At 47.2% G+C, this 19,778-nt stretch overlaps 1 pseudogene; it reads left to right on the top strand.

Annotated features, from left to right (window-relative positions):
* Positions 1-19,778, top strand: part of LOC144806416 (uncharacterized) — a 435,562-nt pseudogene that overhangs the window by 106,393 nt on the left and 309,391 nt on the right.

The following is a 19,778-nucleotide window of genomic DNA, read 5'->3' as shown; positions in this document are numbered from 1 at the left end:
TTGAAATGGATCTGCTTGTGTCTGATATTTAAAGAAATTGCCTTCATCACTTTGCAACAAGCTGTCCACTGCTCGTCAGATATTGAGTTGCCCAAGTCCGCTTCCCAAGCACTGCGCACCCTGCTATCGTCTAGTGTGATTAAGTCAGCGTATGCTCTGTAAAGTTGGGATATCAAATGGACCCCCTGCTACTACCTATCACCATTGTGAGTAGCAGGAAGGACGGAGGCTCCAGCGGGTAGTCTGGGAACTGAGCTCGCAGTGTAGACCGCAGCCTAGCCAGAACAAATCTGTCTATGAATGTCATGTCTGGAAACGAGGACACGTCTTCTGGGTCAAATATATGGCCTGCAGGCCTGCAGGGAACAGGTCGCCCATTTTGACAATATTACATTTTGCACAAGTCTTCTGTACCAACTTTTTGCCTGTTATGGGCAGCCATTTTACATTAGGGAGTGGTAAGTCAGAGGAGTAAACCGTCTGGGTGTTTGTAAGACGGCCCAGCCTAGCCCAAGCCCAACTTGTTGCGGAGACTGGTTGAATGTCCCTGGGATCTCACGGAATACCACAGGGCAGAACCACAGCCAGGGAATCCGGCAGAACAAAATCTGACTCTGGTCTCAGTTACGTGATCCTGGTGTCTGGGTGATAACATGGCTGGGCAAAACTGCACTGTGCCACCAGACAGTACAGTTGCAGATCCGGAATGCCATACCCTCCTCTGTCGCATGAGAGTGTCATTACCTACCTTTGCACTCTGGGTGTCTTATTGCCCCAGACTAGTCTAATCAGCTGAGTGCGAAGAGTATTAAAACATGTATTCGTAAGCGGTACTGGGATATTATGAAACAAATACAAAAACTTCGGAGCACAATCATTTTAATAAGAGCCACTCCCCCCGCCATGGAGAGAGGGAGTTTCCGCCAATGGTCTATTTGCGTCTCAAGTTTAGAGATGGCCACGCCATAATTGTGGGGAATACTTTGGTCCATCTCAAGATGAATGTGTATCCCCAGATACTTCACTGAATCAGAGCACCACTCCAGCAGAAATTCCAGTTTCCATTGGGCAGTGCTACTTGTGAGGGGAAAAATGACAGATTTATGCCAATTTATCCCCATACCAGAGAAGTTACCAAAGTGAAGAATTTCTCTTAAAAGTGGGCCTAAGTTGGTCTGGGGGTCACGAACATACAGGATCGTGTCATCCGCATATAAAGAGACCAATAACGGGCCTGTGCGAAACTGTAAGCCCCTATGTAGAAGCTTCTCCTGCAGATGTCTTATTAGTGGGCCCATCGCTAGTATAAACAACAAGGGCGACAACGGGCATCTCTGCCATGTGCCACGGGACAGCAGGAAGGGCGCCAATAGAGTGCCATTGAGCCGGAGTCTAGCAGTGGGTCGGGTGTATAATATAGCCGTTGTGGCAATAAAGCCATGTGGCATACCCATTCTTTGTATTATCGACAGAAAAAAGGGCCATTCCAGGAAGTCAAAAGCTTTTTCGGTGTCAAGCAGGATAAATAAGGTGCGGAGGCTGTGGATCGATGCGGTATGAATACTGATTGGGCCGGCGAGACAGTGGATTCCATCAGGAGGGAGAGGCGGCATGCTAATGCCTTGGGAAGAACTTTATAATCCAGGTTAAGGAGGGACAAGGGGCGGTAGGAGCCGCATAGCATGGAGTCTTTCGAGGGTTTGGGGAGAAGGATAATAAATGCTTTGCATAGAGTGGAAGGGAGAACCTGTTTCTCCAATGATTCGGCATGCATCTCCAGGAGGCGAGGGATCAGTCGATCCTTGTAGGCTTTGTAAAATTCCCCTGTGAACCCATCAAGCCCGGGTGCAGTGGATGAGTTCAGGGATGTCATGGCTTCATCTATGCTTTCTGCCGTGATGGGTACTGCTAGAAAGTCCCGCATAAACTTTTCAAGGTATACTAATGCAACCTCAGCGAGGTAGGCCTCCTGGGCAGTGCGGTCACGTCCCAGTTTGGTGGAATACAGAGTTTTTAAAATAAAAGATAAACTCCTTTTGGATGTCCAATGGTTCTGTGGTACGCTGTCCCGTCGATGATTTTAGTTCCTTTATATAAGCTTTCGCGTAGGGGGTGTGAGAAGTTGGCCTGGTATATGATGCTCACTAGTTCTAGTGATCACCTTGTGCCATGCCAAGCAACCCTTATGGTGCAGGTTGTAAAGTCAACCTTATAGACAAGCTATCCTAGGGGTAGCATGGACTAAGCAGTCTTAGGCTAAACTCTGTAAAGGCATGTGAAGCAAGCTGTTTTACCATATATAATCCCTTGAATACCAAATGAAAGGACACCACACAGATATATATTGAAAATATATATAGATTTATTTCTACAAATATCCCTGATACTCTTTATGAGCACAGAAGCAAATGCGTTAAAACAAAACACAGTTTAAATACACAAAAGTTGCACAATATGGATGAGCCCTAGGGGCCACCTAAACCATATACTAAAATAGTGGTATAAAAACCACTATGGGGAAAGTGAAGAGGCCTAGGGCCTGGGGAATCGCTGGAGCTGTTCGGGACTAGCAGTGAAGAAGTCGGGAAAGGCCCGCGGGACTCGGGTGCAGTGCGGAAAGTGCACGCTTTACCAATGCAATGTCAATGGTGCGTAAAAGTTACAAAGTTAGTTAAAAAGGAACCTTCCGAGTCACCTAGAAGGATGAAACTTTAGACACAGACACTAGAGGTGTGTACCAGTGTGGGAACACCGGCGGAGCTGAGTTACCTCACCCACAGGAAGCGGGTGCATAGGGTCGAAGTAGTGTCGGGTTTCGTCACGCAGGTCGATGGTGCTTGGAGCTGAAGATGCTGCAGGCGGCTCGATGTGAAGAGTTCCGGTGGATCCAAGGGTGGATCTGAAGAGGTGAAGACCTGAAAGCAGAGGGGACAATGTTCAAAGTCACTAGCCAGTGACTACCGTGGAACCAGAGTGGAACCAGGCAATGTCGGGCGCAAACAGGTGATGTCGTGTAGCTTCTCTCTGCAGCCACGTGGACACGAGGGGTCGAGGACGTCCAGGAGTTGGTCACGAGCTGTCCCACGCAGGCTTCTCGCTGTTGGCGGTGTCGGCAACTTGATTGGAGCGAACAGGCCTTGGCTAGTGCAAGCCACGCAGGAATCAAAAAAGCCTTGTTACTCGGACCAGCAAGGTCAGAGCAGGGGCTCCTTTTTACAGGAGCGAGGGCAAGTCTGGCGCAACTAGACCCGCAGTGTAAGTTGAAGGTTTTGTCGCCAAGATGGCCGCTAGCCACGTGGCAAGTGGCCGGGATGGCGCGTCGAGTGGCACGGTGCAAAAAGGCCCCACGCAGATCGTGGAGATGTTGGGGGGCTGATCTTCGGTGCAAGGGCTGCTCGAGGTTGGGGCTTCTCAAACCCCAAAGCACAGCGTCGAGGGTGCCTCTGATGCTGCGCAGTCAGCGTTTCGGGGGTCGGTCTTCCAAGAGGTCCGGTCCCACGTCTCTCGGTGCCTCCACGGGTCCCTTCTTTGCAGGGACTGTGGATCGGGCTGTGAGAAGTCTGGGAGTCTGGTTCTTGTCAGGCTCTGGGCTCGGGCTCCGGTGGGAGGCGGCGGCAAAGCAGACGTCGAGTTGCTGGTTGGTGCCTGTGTTCACAGGGTGGTCACTCCTTGGCCACAAGGGAGATTCTCTTCCGTCTTCTGTGCAGCAGAATGTCGAAGTCCAGTCTTCTTCTGTATTTCAAGTTGATTCAGGATGATCTCAAGTCTCAGGACACAGCTCCCACTCTTATTCGAATCTGGGGGGCAGGATCACCTACTAGGTCCCTCCTCTGGGTGGAACCAGGAAGGGTGGTGGTTACACCCCCTTTCCTTTGTCCAGTTTGGCGCCAGGACTGGGGCTGGAAAGCCCCAGCACCGGTTTGAACTGGCCTATGCACAGGGACACCTTGTGTGCCCCAGGCATGTCTGATTCTATTCAGCCCTGTCCTTCCCAATACACAAAATCCTGTCTGGAGTGGTGCTAGCACCTCCCCAGGCAGGAAACCCTTTGTCCAAGCTGCCCTCGCTGGAAGGACTCCCAGCAGCAGGAGGTCAGACTTGTGTCTGTGGTGGCAGTATCCATTTTGTGATGCTAAGGCTCTGTTTAACTTTAACCGGGGTTCAGGCTAGGTACATGTCGTGTCCCTCTAGAAGGGTGGAATGCTACCCCCGTCGCCAGAACTGGCGAGGGGGTAGTATTCCAATTCGTATGACACCTTACTCGACATGTTTTGATAAAGCCAAACCCAAGATAGCATTTAACCGCGGGGTTCATAATGCACTTAAGAGTATATGGTATGGCAGTATCATGAAACAGCTAAAGGACATGGTTCCGAAAGCTGCAGACAGGCTCAACTCATGCCAGAGCACCATCTCACATATTTCCAAGCACTCTGCCTCCAGGATTGATGAGGCCTTCCATAGGAGTGACTGATAGGAACATATGTGTCCATTTTAGGTTAGGTATAGGCATACTACAGTAAGGGGTGGTTACACCGACTTACCCCAGCTGAGTGATCAGCCAGTTGTGTCAAATATGGAGGCCAGGCCAGGGGTGGCACAATACATGCTGCAGCCCCTGGTAGGCCTTGGAAGCACCTATGCCCTGGGTACCTGGGTACACTGTTACAGGGGCCAATAAGGTGAACCAGTTCCAATTGTGTATGTACCTAAGGTACATGGAGTCCATTTTAAGGAGAGAGCAATTAGCCTGGGGTCCTGAATAGCAGGATCCCATGCCAACTATGTCAAAAACCAGCTAAACACCAGGCAAAAAGTTTGGGGGTAAAAATGTAAATTGATACTTGTATAGCGCACTACTCACCCGCAAGGGTCTCAAGGCGCTTGTACGAATACCGCTGTGGAACCCATCCTGGCTTTCCCTGTGAGGTGTCCAATCCTGGGCACCCCCAAGGTGGAGGCCAGGCATCCTTAGCGTTGTGGGGGCCGTTGAGGAGATTAAGCAAGCTACTGCCCAGAGTTGCAGAGTGGGACTCCATGATTGGAATAGGCACCGAGGCGAGAATTATCAGGTCCGTGGAATTTTTGAGCTCAAGACCCGCCAAGGCGGGGTATTGAACCCTGGTCCCGGGCTATACCTCTGCATCAGGGTCTGCATCAGGGTCTGCCGCTCTAACCATTGAGCCACACTTCTCCATAGTCAGATATCCACCTTCCTACAGGGGGGTCTTTTCATTTGTGCTAATATCCTACCAGGACGGTCCCCTTCCCCATACATCTTGGCATTATGGTATTTCCCCATGTACAGGATTTCCATCTCAGCAGTCTCCCTGTATTCCATGAGCAGGGCTGCCCGCTTTCCACTGTGACTCGGCTCGGCTGACACCACATGTTTAGTGTCCAGGACACCAAGCTCCCTCTCCACTCATGCAAGTGTGCCACATATATCGCGCAGCACTCCAGAGCTTTTAGACATGCACACTCCCCTCATATAGGTCTTGAATCCCTCCCATAACATTGCCTCCGTGTCCACTGACCCTGTGTTGATTTCAAAATAATCCTCAATCGCTTCCTGGATTTCTTGTCTAAATACCTCGTCATCTAGGGCACGGCTTGGGAACCTCCAATGTCTCTCAAAACCCTCTGGACCTGGGACTCTCAGGGACATCAGCACCCGGGAGTGATCATAATGTGTTCTTGGTAGTGTTTGTAGCTCATGAAACCAGCGGGAGATTTCTGGTGAGGCTAACCAATAGTCAAGTCTTGCCCACGTGTCATGTAGACTGCTGTAATGGGTGTATGTAGTATGACATGGATCTCGAGCACGGCCTATGTCCAGGAGAGAGAAGTGTTCACATAAGGATTGTAAAGCAATACGTGCTCGAGGCTTGGGGTCAGGGGTAGTTGAAGTACTATCTGAGGGCGGCTGTAGGGCAATATTGAAATCACCCCCTAGAAGAAGGGGCACAGGGCCTAGCTGTAGCAATTTAGAGAGTAATGTATAATAAGAATCGGGAGAATCAGTGTAAGGCCCATATACACACACCAATGCCAGCTTGTGGTTCAACATCATGCCCACCACTATGACATATGTGCCTTCGTCGTCATAGGTTACCGAGTGACACTTGAAGGGGAGCCGTTTATGTATAAGGATGGCAGTATCCCTGGCGTAATTGCTGTAATTTGCAAAAAATCTGTTCGGGCCCCAGGAGGACGTGAACCGGGACTGGCCGCTGGTAGGAAGGTGTGTCTCCTGAAGGAAGGTCACATCAACTCCGTGCCTAAGTAAATAATGGACAACCTGACGCCTTTTGCGAGTATTGTTTAAGCCCCTGACATTCCATGTAGGCAGTGTGATGCTCAACGGGCCATCATTGTAACCTAACTGTGCCATCCTTTGGTGATAATCTGAGGAGTAAAGATTAACCAAGAGTCGTACCCATTTGCCGTGGCTGCAAACAAATGTAACTTAGATTCAGTGCAGAGCAATATGAACATATCCCCTCCTGCCACCCCCTACCCAGCCTTCTCGCCCATCCGGACAGGCAATACCAACTTTACCAAAACAAGCATTAGTACCAATAGCATCCTAAAAATAGTGAATGTCAAACAATGTGGTACAGTCTATCGTCACCAATACTATCTCTAGGTGTACACCAAAGTAGGGGGCGTTTGCTGTCCAATGGCTCAGCAACCTTAACAAACATTATGAACAATATGATAAATCCCAGCTTTCACAAAAAATTATCAAATGAGCGGCATAGTGAAAGGAGTCAAGTGACCATGTGTCAGGCATGACCGGAATTCGAAAATAAATCCACACTGACAGCTGAGCCACTGTGTGGGGGAAGAGGTAGTGTCTGTCTCTGTAGGGCGATTTTGATTGAGTTTATATTTGCGACAAAATGCCTGTACTTCTGTGGGATTTTCAAAGATTCTGGCACGTCCGTTCACCTCCACCCACAGCCTGGCAGGGTATAGCATACCATACTTCAACCCTAGGTTTCTGAGCGCTGCTTTTACCCCAAGATATTTCCTCCTCCCATCCTGAACCAGAGCAGGGAAATCCAGGTATTGAGATAGTTTGGAGCCCTGCCAAGAGAGTTTGCCCTGCTCACGTGCCAGCCGCAGTGCTGTATCCCTATATCTGAAGTTCATTAATCGAGCAATTATGGGTCAAGGTGGGCAGCCCGGGTTGGGGCGGGGGCCAAGTGACCTATGGGCGCGTTCCACCACAACGCCAGAGTTGAAGGCCTCTTTTCCAAAAAGGTTGGTTAGTATTGTCTCTACCAGATTATCCATGCACCCAGACGCTGTGGATTCAGGCACACCCACTAGGCGGATGTTGTTACGCTGGCTGCGCACTTCCAAATCCTCGTTTTTTTGTCGCAACCTACTTTAGGATCCGTTCCATGCGGTCTACCCTCTTGACTGATTGCGCCATTCCATCCTCCAGGTCAGATGTGCGGGACTCAACTACATCAAGACGTTGATCATGCACCTGGACCTTTGCGCCCAGGTCTGCTATGTGTTTGTCTGAGGAGTCAAAGCGGACATCCAGTACCTTGAATCCCGCCCTCATTTCCAACAGTAATGGATTAAACTGGTTAGCGTTGTCCATCGAGGTAGACTGGGGTTGCCCACCTTCCACCATGTCGCTAGGCTGGTCGCAGGAGTATGGCCATGTCTGAACTGGGGTGGCGTGGTGAGCAAAATAACAATGGATTAAACCCAGATCTGTGACTGGGGGTGAATGTTTTGCCATTGTGCAACATTCCGTCCATCATCTTGTGTGTTTTGTTGGTCACGGGAGTGTGCCACACGTTTTTCAAAGGGAAGAACTCATTGCTTAGGGTCTTTGCGGCCCATGCCACATCTGAACTGGAAGAAGCAAATGAGGTGGCAAGAATATAGCCAGTAAGTGGGACTGTTGATGCAGCGCTGCGCGGGGGGGTTCCTTATAGAACAAGCAGTATGTAGGACCACCTAGACGCAGTTTCAAGCGTGAGGGAAGCACAGCAAAGTACAGGATCGTGGCAAACCAGACACCAGGAGAGCATGCAAAATACCCCACAGTCTATGCAGCAAAGGATGAGAGCGCCCACTGAATGGCAGTCTAGACAGTCGCTGTGTGGAAAAGTAAATTTTGCCATGTTCTGTGTCCCTACGTGTTCCCCATCTTATGTTATGTGTGCATGATTAATATGCATATGTATTCCCCATGTTTGACTAAAGACGCAATTACAGTTGTGTCCATCTCTAGTATGCCAGTTTCCAGTTCTCGTGAAAGCTACGAGTATCAGGCCTATGTAAAGTTACATTGCCACGTTTCTCAGTGTGCACATTATTTCATTGAAAAGTCCCCGTTTCTAGGCCTCAAAAGGGCCCGGACATCAGATTCAGCTCCTGTCTCCTGAGCCCTCGCTGAGGAGCGATACAGCCCCCACCTGTATTCCTGACCCTTCACTTACTTCCTGCCTCACAGTGCCCGGCTCGGCCTGGCTCTGCCTGCTAGTCTGCCAAGAGTATGTTATGATTCTAGTTATCAGTCCAGCCCTCCTTCTCTGCATTCCTTAGCTACTGAATCGCATCAATAGTTTCCGTCATCGTCTAGCCTTTACGTCTCCATGTAAGAGAAATACTGTATTAATGGTCATTTCATATTCTTCGACACGCACTACATGTAGAATAATGCATGCACCAGTCTTAGAGTCTGTTAGCCTTTACCCCGATACCTTTTAGTTTATATCAACATGTTCTCTAAACATCAGATACTAGATAGTGTTTAGGTACATGTCGCCCTGACTCTCCAGACTTCAGTCTCTGCTCCTAGCGCAGAAGTCATAGCCCCCTGCTTCTCCTAGTAACACGTCATTGTCAGTTTGCGCGCACCACTAGGTTAGAGGTCCCGGCTCCTTAGGTAGCCCCCTCCATGTTTCCGCCCCATTTATGACATATTCTGTTACGTTTACATCACATGTCTATGTATACGCCTCCTGTTACACCTACTTTCACCCTTATCTTTCGCGACTGCTATTGACCACACCCACTGCTCCGCCTATTGTATGTATTGTAATGTATTTGTTTTAGTATATATACTTGTGCACTGTTATTAAATGGTACGCCTATACGCCGTCGTCCCGATTCCGATCCTGCCCCCGGCAGCGCTGCCATCCTGTTCCTGTGCAGGTTGTCCTGTTCCTGTCCTTATGCTGTATTAAACCTGCAAACTCCTACTACCTCGAATCTTGACTCTTATTTATTGAGCTATCTGTTATTACTATGTCCAGTCAAAAATAGATCCGGTATTATTTATTTATATACCACATATTGGCGCCCGAACAGGGACTTGCCCTTTCCCCACGCTCCGGTGAAGCCACGTATGCCCCCTGACCCTCTGCAGCCGTGACGGAACCATACCGTGCACGTGCAGATAGTTCTGCTTTAAGTATCCCTCAGACCCACGGAGGAGACGGAGGTTGCGGTCCAGCATCCAGACGAGGCGGTGGAGGAACGCGGCGAGTCCCGACCAGAGCCCAAGCCGAGAGTCCAAGGTCCGAGGTATCCGGAGGCCCACCCGTAACAGAAGTCCGAAGTGTGTCCGTCCGGCGTCGAAGCAGTCCAGTCCGAGGCCTTCCGTTCTTGCTGCCCGGTGAGTACCGTTGCTGGGGTAGTATCTAGACAGGGTCAATCTAATTGACTCTGGTCCGTGGGTTTTGGTGGTACACAGACCCAACACGAAGTGTCCACTCCGGTGGATGCGGGTCCTGACGTGTCTCTTTATGAGACCGGTAAGTTTCGTACTGTTTCAGCAGTGCATCTAGTTTCTGTTCTAGTCAGTTCTGTTCTCGAGGAAGTTCATGTATTCTGTTTTCAGTATTCCAGGTAGTATTCTGTTCAGACTGTTATTTTTAAATGTCATTCATGTATTTTAATGTAGTGGTATGAAAGTGGTGTAATTATCGTGTTCATTGTGTATTGTATTGTGTCTAGATTACAGTTCAGTCATGCCTTTGTTTTCCAAACTACGTCAGTTAAAAACCAGAAAAGGTCTGTTAGAAGAAGCAGTTCCTGTCCCGCCTAGGGACAGTCCAGGTCATTTTATGTATCAGAAGCATGGCATAAGTGCCATATTATATCTAGATTTATGGGTGGAGTACACCAAAGAGTTAGAAGAAAAGTATAGATGGCCCGTATCAGGTACGTGGGATGCCGAGTGCATCATGCGAGTAGAAGAAGCATTCACAGAAAGATGCCATCGAGTTATGGCGCAAAGAATCTCATAAAAGAACCGAAAAAGAAATCAGAAAGTCAGAATTAAGTAGAGAATCCTTAGAAAGAGCGCAAGAAAGGGAATTAATCGAAATAGGTGAGCGAGTTAAAACCGGACAGTCAGACAGAGGAATGCCCTCATTAAGGGTATGTATCCTCTTCTTGCCGAGGGCTTGCCAAAAGCGACCCCGGAGGCATCCAGTAATTTTCCGCCACCGTTAGTTCCGACCAAGCTACGTCACAAACCGACCGCAGCTGATATTTTTCTCTCGTCCTATTTGGACGACACAGTCCCGGAATATGCAAATCCTGTTCCGCCAGTTCCTGTAAATCATTTAATCCCTGCTCCCCCAGACACCGGGGCACTTTTTGCAGTACCTACTACGGTACCCCCGGTCCAGCCCATAGTACAACTTCCCGCCACATCAGCCACTCTGCCAGCACGAAGAGTATCAGTCGACGATTCTAGTTTAGGGGCCGCAGGAGGAGGTCCTCCTGGTACCCCGCCGCCACACCAACGTGTAACGTTAGTCGAGTTACATGAACATGCGTTACAGCGTACGCCCAAATATAAGTCCGTTGCAGAAATCCGACGAGCTCTTACTGAATGCCGCTATGATCCAGTCACAGGCGATGATAGTACGGTTCTATATTCCATACGTGTAAGACGGGTGATCGGGTATTTGGACACCCTACCGGATATGAAAGAAGATCTAGACAGAATATATCGTTTCATCCGTACAGGGGATGATCCAGAAAGTATTGGCGAAGCCATGTCTCAAAGGAAAGCTGAGATCCAGCTCATGATATTAAAGTTTCTGATTAATTGTTTAATAAGGGAACAAGATTATCCGACCAAAGATCCGGCCGAAATGAGAACCCTGACAAGGTGGAGTGATAATATAGCCGAGGGTAAGCACAGAACTATCAGTAGTATAGAGAGTATGTACAAGAAAATTCGTAAGGAGATAATAAGGTTACACGAACAACGTACAACAGCACAAGTAAGCGAGAAAGAGAATGACTCTTCTACAGAAGAGGTAGAGGACGAGAATACCGCCAGAATAGCGTATGTAGGTAAATCTAGATTTCCAGACCGCCATTTACGCCTAGAACACAAGAAAATCTTTCATCATCCAGCACCGGAACAAGGTTCTCTTGAACAAGTATTTCAAGCTACCGATCACATTCTGAAATCACGAATCGATTATAGTGAGTTAAGTACCATGCATGAGCAAGAACTAGTCCGATCAGCAGTCCGATGGACTACTGATTCTACCACTTTTCCAGACGAAATAGTGGCACAAATGTTTCTGAAATTGCCCCCAGCCGAGCAACGACTGGTGGGTATGTATATGATTCAGCACCTCATCACATTGTATGAGGGTCAACATTCTGATCCAGGTCCGTTACATGATGTCCTGAACGAGTTACTCCAGTATAGATGGAAAGGTTTAGGTACCGATTTAATTAGTGTCATTCTAGAACAGCGCCATAAATATAGAACGTTCCTGAACCCGCATTTTGTTCATGTCTCACCTCCAGAAAGTAAACCGTTTTACATAGATAGACAGAATCCGTTACGAGAAGTACACCCAGTCAGGACAGCAGATGGTGAAATGCAACGAGTATTTGTTTACACCCCGATTACAAAGATGGAACTCTTAGAGATGAAGAAATTAATTCCTTGTCATGACAAAGATCCAGCAGGGTTCCACCGAGAATTAAAGGACATGCTCCGTATGGGAGAATATACGTATCCAGATATTATTAAAATGTTAAAGGTCCTGTTGCCCGCAGGGGTATACGAGAAACTCAAGGAAAAAGAATGGGAGGTGGGAGAGAAAAAGATCGATTGGGCAGTTCTAGAAGCTGAAGATAAGATACGAGTACCAGGTACCGGTCTTGGAGAGAAATGTAAAGAATTACCAGAACTGTTAATACAAGTTTTACCCAGATTGTTAGCCACTAAAAAGGAAGACTGGGATGCAATCTCAGCCTGTAAACAGAAACAAGACGAAGACACTAGTGATTTTTATTCTAGATTTGAAAAATGTTTTATAATAAACAGTGGATTGGACACGAGTAGTGAGTCATACCCTCATCTTTTTGTTACTAAATTAGTCGAGAATTCAAGTCCACAAGTTAAGAATCGAGTTTTGAAAGTCGAAAGTACATGGCAAGCTAGTACCCCGTCCCAGATGTTACAGATGCTCCAGTATCATCAGAATAGAATCAGAGAAGAGCAAGAACACGAGAGAAAACGTATGAAAGACACGAAAATGAAAGTACTAGTTGCACAATCTATTCCTCAAGACAGTCAGAAGAGGGGTCCGAATCAAGCCAGTCATCCTGCAGCTCCCGTTAAAGGGACATGCAATTATTGTAAACAGCCAGGTCATTTCATAAACGAGTGTGCAGTTCTGAAACACAATATAGCCACTGGTAAGACTAAAGAAAGACCACGTCCGCCTAGACAAGAACAAGTTTCACAGACTTCTCAGCCATCGCAGAATGCACAACAGACAGCTTCAGCACCGCAGCCTATTGCTGCAACACAGCATGTTACACAGCAGATGTACCAGTATGCTCAGACAGAGTATCCAGAGTACCAACAGTACTCATGAAACAGCCTAGAGAGGGAGGTAGGCTTGCCTCTCATCGAGATTCCTGTAGATCAAGAGGGTCCCTATGTTCATAGTCAAGTATTAGGGAAAGACAGAAAGTTCCTGATCGATACAGGGGCAAGTAGGACCACTATAAGTCACGCCGAAGTTCCAGGGGCTCCGCTCTCAGGCTCTAGAAATGTTTCCCTTGGATTTTCAGGAAAGCCTATTGTAAACGAGATATCTAAGCCAGTTACTCTAGAAGTAGGTCCATTGTCCCGCACTACTGATCTATTACTTACGAAGTCATGTCCAGAAAATTTGTTAGGCATTAAGACATTGAAAGAATTAGGTGCAGTCATATGTTGTTCCCCCGAGGGAATACGTTTGTTTTTACGTGACTTCAAGGGTCACTATGTATTACGAGATTTTGATCCGAGATTGCCTAATGTTCCGCAGCATTTATGGGCGCAAGGTCCAACTGACGTTGGCTTCATGCAAATCACACCCCATCGTGTGACTCTCAAGCCAGGTGTAGTCCTACCACGAATCAGACAGTACAGATTACCACCTGAGGCTGTAGCAGCCTTATCCAAAATTATTGACGAGCTCATGGCTCAAGGAGTAGTTGTAGAAACTGACTCCAATGTATGTAATTCTCCGATCATTCCAGTCATGAAACGTACTGATCCAAATGCACCCCCAGTATATCGATTAGTAATTGACCTTCGAGAACTCAATAAATGTATTATTCCCCAGTACCCAGTTGTCCCAGATATCTCTTCCCTATTGACAGCCATTGATTCCGAAGCCTCATTTTTCACAGTCATAGACCTCAAGAACGCGTTTTTCAGTGTCCCCATTCATCCAGACAGCCAGTTTCTTTTCGGATTTTGTTTAAATGGAAGGAGCTATAAATTCACACGAGCTCCTCAAGGTTTCACAGAAAGTCCTAGTATTTACAGTCAAGCACTTAAGAGACAACTAGACAACATTCACATGCCAACAGACACTGCCCTGCTCCAGTATGTCGATGATCTACTGATCACAGCCCGTTCTGAATGTGCTTGCGAGCGAGCATCACTTACAGTCTTGTATTTCCTTGCCGAGATGGGGCACAAGGTGTCCCCTTCGAAGCTTCAATTCTGTGTCCAGCAAGTGATCTACTTAGGCCACTTACTGTCCAAGTGGGGTAGGCAGTTGACACCAGACCGTATCCAGTTAATAGCGAGTCTTCCTCAGCCCAAGACACAGAAGGAGGTACGTGCTTTTATCGGCCTTACTTCTTATTGCAGACAATGGATTCCTCAGTATGCATTTCTAGCCAAACCACTGATACAGTTAACGACACAGGAGGCAGCCGTATCGACTGTCCTCCCTTGGACATCTGAACATACACTTAGTTTCAATGAGTTAAAGAAAGCTTTATGCCAAGCTCCTGTTCTAGCTACACCGAACTACAGTAAGCCTTTTACACTTTTTGTCACAGAACGTGATGGTACAGCATTATCTGTTCTCACACAAGATCAAGCAGGACAATACAAGCCCTGTGCTTATTTTTCTAGCACATTAGATCCAGTAGCCCAGGCTCTGCCTGCGTGCCTCAAGTCAGTTGCAGCCACAGCACTAGCTATCAGACAAAGTGATTCCATAGTATTAGGACATTCCTTGACAGTACAAGTTCCACACTCCGTGGAAGTTCTTTTAAACCGAACACAGACTCAGCACTTGACAATTGCACGTTTAACAGGTTATGAACTGACACTGTTCCAGCCACACATAGAAATCAGACGCTGCAACGTTCTAAATCCTGCTACACTGTTACCGTCAGTTAATTCGAATCCTGCCACACACGACTGTGTGGAAGTAGTTAATACTATGACTAAGCCAAGACAAGATCTGACAGACATTCCATTACCAGATCCCGACCTGACACTTTATGTGGATGGTTCATGTATGAGAACAAGTACAGGAGAACTAGTAGCCGCGTATGCAGTGACTACTGACACTGAAGTTATAGAAACACACCGTATTGACACCCTGTCTGCTCAAGCAGCAGAGCTAGTTGCTCTGACACAAGCCTGCATACACGCCAAGAACCTGAAAGTTAATGTTTACACAGATTCACGCTATGCATTCGGAGTTGTACACGACTTCGGAGTGCTCTGGAAGGAGAGAGGTTTCATGACTTCTCATGGAACCAAGATTCAGCATGGTCTCCTTATTCAAGCTCTGTTAGATGCAATCCATTTACCAACATCTATTGCTATCATGAAATGCAAAGCACATACGAAAGTTACTGACATTATTTCTCAAGGTAATGATCTAGCAGATCGCACAGCCAAGCTTACAGCACAGACTCCAGACATGACAGTTAATCCGACACAGACACATACTCCAGATCCGACTACTTGTATGACAGTTAAGGACCCTACTCAAGATGTCATAGATATCCAGTTACATGCTACTCCCGATGAAATCAAGAAATGGTCCGAACAAGGAGGGGTCCAGACAGATCAGGGATGGGTAACGAAGGGTAAAGCCACATGGTTTCTCCCCGACTCTATGGTTCAAGTCATTATCAATACCGCACATAGTCCAGCACATTTAGGAGAAAAAGCCATGTTAGACAGTATCCAGAACATTTGGTTTAACAAGCATTTACGAGCTGCAGCCAAGCAGAAAGTCCGTACCTGTATGATATGTTGCCAGTTTAATCCAGGTAAAAGTGTCCCGGTGGAACAAGGTGGATTCCAGCCCCCTGACCACCCTTTTGAGGTCCTCCAGATGGATTATATTCAGATGGAGCGATGTCGAGGTTTCAAGTATGTCCTTGTAGTTGTATGCGCTTTGTCCAGGTGGACAGAAGCATATCCAGTCCCAGATTACACAGCCACGACCACTGCCAAGCAGTTGGTTCGTGAATTCTTCCCCCGCTATGGACTCCCTAGGGTCGTATATTCTGATAACGGCCAGCCATTCTCATCTGAATTGATGAAACACGTTTCCCTTTTGTTAGGGTACCAGTGGAAGTTCCATTGTGTACGCCATCCCGAAGCAGCCGGTCTAGTAGAGAGACATAATCAAACCCTGAAAATCCGTATTGCTAAAGTCTGTCAAGAAAAAGGTGTAGACTGGTTAGTTGCTCTGCCAGTCGCTCTGTTTTATATGCGCATGGTCGCACATTCCAGATCAGGTCTGTCCCCGTACGAGGTCGTATTCGGCCGCCCCCCTAATATGTGGGGTACACCTAGACCCCGAAGTATTACAGATGTTTCAAGTAATATGCTGACAGATTACCTAGCTTCCTTGATGTCTGCCCTACACTCTTGTCGTTCACAGGTTGCCGCCGCATTTCCAGACAATACCGAGGTGGCACCGCATGAAATCGTCCCCGGAAGTCTGGTCCTCGTAAGGAACTTTGATCGTTCAAGTCCGCTGGAGCCTCGCTGGAAGGAGCCCAAGCAAGTTCTCCTGGCCACCCGTACTGCCGTCAAGCTGGAAGGCAGGAAGGGCTGGGTACATTTGTCACATGTAAAGAAGTTTTATGGACTAAAGACTGTTTCCAAGAACATTTCCGAGGATTTTAAAGACTGCCAAAGTACTATTCTCAAGGACTGTCCCGCAAAAGACAATGATACGAAACCCTCCCTGTTAGAGAAAACTCCGCAGCAGGAGTATAAGTTAAAATTAAGGTCTAGTAAAATAAGTCAGCCAGTTTGATTGTCTAAGTCCTCCCCTAGGTGAAACGGTTAGACCGGTTTCTGACATGTATAAAATAGACCCCCATAGAGAGAGAGTTAGTGAGAACTCTAAAAGTTGCATTATTATTTTATGTTTTCTGCTATATCTCAGCCTTATGATTACCTGCATAAGTTATGCATTGTATTTATATTTTCCAGTTTCTCATGTAAATAAGTCTTCTAATACTACAGTAGAGCATACGTTTAGTGATCTGCCTCCTCATGAACTATCTTATCGTCTTGCTATGCGAAATAATTCCTTTATCCGCATGTTACATTATTCACACCAGACCAGCAATGCCACTAATTGTTGGGTGTGTGGCCGACTTCCCCCTTTCCAGACACGGAAGGGAGTTCTGCCACTCTTTCCTTATCCATTTTCACATAACGGTTCATGTGGAGCATGGTCCACGTTAACGTCATCCTCAAATGATATGTTCTTTCTGAACAGTACATGTTTTCCAGACAAGCAAGGTCTTCCCCACAGAACAGGGTTAGATCTAGAAAATGAAGTTTATAATTTGGGTAATTATTCTTCGAATTTCATGGTCCTGAATGTTCAGTCTGATTCTACTCCAGACTTACCTGCTATGTCAGTACTACCAGTCAAAGGCGAATTATGTGTCAGAAAGAATGGTTCCGTACATGTAGGACATAGTGATTGTACTACTATTGTCAAGTATAGTGACAGTGGGAAATCTATTTTCAAAGCTTCACGTCATTCTTATTTTGTTTGTGGTCAGACCGCATATGTTCGTTTGCCCCTCGATTGGGAGGGAACCTGTTACATTGCCTTCCTACTGCCACCAGTTTTTCTAGCCCCACCTGATTATCATAGGAACTCCCACCTAGTACATACTAGACACAAGAGAGACCTCCCGATTGTTGATTATACTGAAACTGCTCTAGAACAATACATAGATATCAATAAAGGTGTCTTTCCCTACTTAGGTACTGTCGTGAATAGTAAACTGATACGTAGATTAACCAGAACACTTGAAGCAGTAGTGATTGAGACTACCTCTGCTCTAGGTAACTTAACCGAAGAGCAATCTTTTATGAGAATTGTCGTGCTCCAGAATCGTCTCGTCCTTGACGTCATACTGGCCGATAGGGGCGGGGCATGTAGAGTCATCGGATCTAGTTGCTGCATTTTCATTCCTAATAACGCGCCGTCTGTTTATTCAGCTATAACCAGACTCCATAAAATTGCCCATCTGTTACACCAAAATCCAGGCACCTGGACATGGTCCGGCTGGTTCTGGAATATAATTTCCGCCTGGGGATGGAAAGTGTTGTCCTTTCTAGGTATTGCAGTAGCGATCATATTTAGTTGCTGCCTCTGTATACAATGTGGCCCTGCGATTTGCGGCATTTGTGCTACCTCTTGTATTCCTAGTTCCGAGTCCCGTTCTAAATCCAGTTCCAAGAGAATTCGAGACGAGCAAATGATACTGTATGAAATGATAGATGGTATCATGAATATTGATGTTTCCTGATGGAAACGTAGTGACAAGGAGGGAATGTGGAAAAGTAAATTTTGCCATGTTCTGTGTCCCTACGTGTTCCCCATCTTATGTTATGTGTGCATGATTAATATGCATATGTATTCCCCATGTTTGACTAAAGACGCAATTACAGTTGTGTCCATCTCTAGTATGCCAGTTTCCAGTTCTCGTGAAAGCTACGAGTATCAGGCCTATGTAAAGTTACGTTGCCACGTTTCTCAGTGTGCACGTTATTTCATTGAAAAGTCCCCGTTTCTAGGCCTCAAAAGGGCCCGGACACCAGATTCAGCTCCTGTCTCCTGAGCCCTCGCTGAGGAGCGATACAGCCCCCACCTGTATTCCTGACCCTTCACTTACTTCCTGCCTCACAGTGCCCGGCTCGGCCTGGCTCTGCCTGCTAGTCTGCCAAGAGTATGTTATGATTCTAGTTATCAGTCCAGCCCTCCTTCTCTGCATTCCTTAGCTACTGAATCGCATCAATAGTTTCCGTCATCGTCTAGCCTTTACGTCTCCATGTAAGAGAAATACTGTATTAATGGTCATTTCATATTCTTCGACACGCACTACATGTAGAATAATGCATGCACCAGTCTTAGAGTCTGTTAGCCTTTACCCCGATACCTTTTAGTTTATATCAACATGTTCTCTAAACATCAGATACTAGATAGTGTTTAGGTACATGTCGCCCTGACTCTCCAGACTTCAGTCTCTGCTCCTAGCGCAGAAGTCATAGCCCCCTGCTTCTCCTAGTAACACGTCATTGTCAGTTTGCGCGCACCACTAGGTTAGAGGTCCCGGCTCCTTAGGTAGCCCCCTCCATGTTTCCGCCCCATTTATGACATATTCTGTTACGTTTACATCACATGTCTATGTATACGCCTCCTGTTACACCTACTTTCACTCTTATCTTTCGCGACTGCTATTGACCACACCCACTGCTCCGCCTATTGTATGTATTGTAATGCATTTGTTTTAGTATATATACTTGTGCACTGTTATTAAATGGTACGCCTATACGCCGTCGTCCCGATTCCGATCCTGCCCCCGGCAGCGCTGCCATCCTGTTCCTGTGCAGGTTGTCCTGTTCCTGTCCTTATGCTGTATTAAACCTGCAAACTCCTACTACCTCGAATCTTGACTCTTATTTATTGAGCTATCTGTTATTACTATGTCCAGTCAAAAATAGATCCGGTATTATTTATTTATATACCACAGCTGGCGGGGCATAAAGCAAGCACAGGTAGTGATGCAGCTAAGCGGGTCCCGTGTTGGATAAGGTGCCAGTACTTTAAATGAGCGGAGTCATTTCAGCGGGAGGCATGCAGTAGAAAGTGCTGCTAATACCGAGTGGGGCAGCATATGGGAGGGGGTGGCACCGAGTGTACTCAGGCGCCGGAGCTCCGTGGTATTTCCGCCCTCAGGTGAGCCGCAGGGTGTCACGTTTAGGGCCGATGTCAGAGCCCATCGTGAAGGATTTAGCGAGGCTGCCTCTATCTGGCTATTGGCTCCCACGGCCCCTGGGGCTCAATGCATGCGCCGTGCAGGAGGCCAAACGGACCCCCCCGTACTGCGTAGCACATGCTGTGCTGGTGGAAGAGCTCTGGCCGCACCGAGGTACACCCCTCACTTACCGCACCACCCCTGTGACA

The sequence above is a fragment of the Lissotriton helveticus genome (genome assembly GCF_964261635.1).
Source record: "Lissotriton helveticus chromosome 1_1 unlocalized genomic scaffold, aLisHel1.1 SUPER_1_unloc_7, whole genome shotgun sequence".
Taxonomy (NCBI): Eukaryota; Metazoa; Chordata; class Amphibia; order Caudata; family Salamandridae; genus Lissotriton; species Lissotriton helveticus.
Note: the sequence above shows the minus strand (reverse complement) of the source record. Positions and strands in the feature narration are given on the sequence as shown.